Source organism: Muscardinus avellanarius (genome assembly GCF_963383645.1).
Source record: "Muscardinus avellanarius genome assembly, chromosome: 12".
NCBI lineage: Eukaryota > Metazoa > Chordata > Mammalia > Rodentia > Gliridae > Muscardinus > Muscardinus avellanarius.
In genome coordinates, this window is record NC_137798.1 from 78,239,891 (window position 1) to 78,241,648 (window position 1,758).

The window sequence follows — 1,758 nt, forward strand, 5'->3', positions numbered from 1 at the left end:
GGACCTTCTGCCTAGAAACCCTGCAAAACCTACACCCACTGCACTCCTAAGGGACATGGCCTTTGCAGGCGGGAGCATCTGCAAGCCACACCTCGCTGAAGGAGAAGAGCTTATTCATCCCATGTTGTGACAGATATGTCAAAGTAATGACCACTTAAAACAGCCTTATCTACAGAATACTGATAATTATGCCAAAGGACTATGCCATATGACCTTTCAGAAATCCTTCTTGTTCAAGATCCATGTTTCTGTGGCTGTGAAAAGTGAATGGAAGATCCAGAGAAACCGCCTCTACCCGGAAAAGCCCAGGCTCCCAGATTTAGCATCCGCTCTGACAGTACTGCCCCGGCAAGGCTCAGAGCACTTCCCCACCCAGCCTACAGAACTGCCCTGCTGCGTGTGAGTCTGAGCCCCTCTCACTCCTCGTAAGCCAGTCATCCGCCACCTCTCTCCTCCTCTTCCAATCTCCCCCCAGAGCAAGGCAGTGAGCACCTGAGGGGCTGGGGTGCCCAGGCTCACAGGTCCCAAGCAGAGGCTACTCTAGGACAGCTGGCAGAGGCTTGGCATAAAAGCCTTTTTGTTTTTCCATTTGCTTGTGGTTTCTTCCCTCCCACGGGCAACTCGTCAGAGTGGAGACCAAGTGCTGGCTGCGCTGCCCTTCTGTAGATCTGCAGCCACCCTGACTTCCCCCAGGCCAACCCCTGCAACCAGCTTGGGGCTAGTGGGGAGGGAGCCCTGGGAGCAAGTGCAGACCAGCCCAGACACTTTCCCAACCAACCAGAAAACCCAGCTGGGGAGCATGTTCCTAGAAGAGCCTGCCACCTCGGAGGAGCCGGGCCTCCAGGAAAGAGGAGGGAGCCATTGCAAAGGGTACCCCTCAGCTTTGTCCCACCCGGACTTCCTTCCAGCCCCAGGCGGGGCTGCCTGGCCCTGGAGCAGCACAGGGGGTGGAGGCAGGTGGCAGAGGGCAAGAATAACTGTCAGTCAGTAACCTTGGAGGGGCCCTACTCCTGGGGATCACACTCCTTCCCCCGGACTAAACTTCCACCTCAGGGAGGAGAGAGGAAAGGGGACACATGAACCCAGGAAAGAGGGCTCAAGACTGTCCCAAAGCGCCCCGGCCTGGCAGGAGAAGTCCACCTCCAGACGGCAGGCAGATGAGGATGTGTAAAGAAGGCTGTGGCCTTTCCGGGAAAGACTGGAGGTCAGCGTTGCTGCAGATATGACAGTGCAGAATCACAGAAGTGTGAAGTGAAAGTTTTGGTTTTAAATGCTCCAGCCCACCGGGCGTGGTGGCGCACGCTTGTAATCCCCGCGCTTGGGAGGCAGAGACAGGAGGATCGCGCAGGTTCGAAGCCAGCCGCGCGCGCTGGCTTAGGAGACCCTGTTTCCAAATATAAAATGTAAAAAGAGGTCTGGGAGTGTAGCCCGGAGGTAGAAGGGCTTCCAGGAACCCCAGTACCACCAAAAAAAAATAAAAATAAAAAAATTAAAAAAAAAATGCTCCAGCCCCTCCTACAGACCCCTGGAGCAATCTAGAAGATGACCTTTGGGGTGGGGAGGTGTTGCTGTATGGGAGACCTTACCCACACGGTGATACTTTCTCTACCATCCCCTTCTTCCCAAACTAGAGGAAAGAGAGGAATACAGAGCTCCAGTTCCCAGAAGTGTCTGCTGGGGGGTGGGGGGGACAACACTCCAGGAAGCGGAGCACCCTACCTACACAGGCTCAAACTCTGGGTCCCAGTGAGGGGAAGA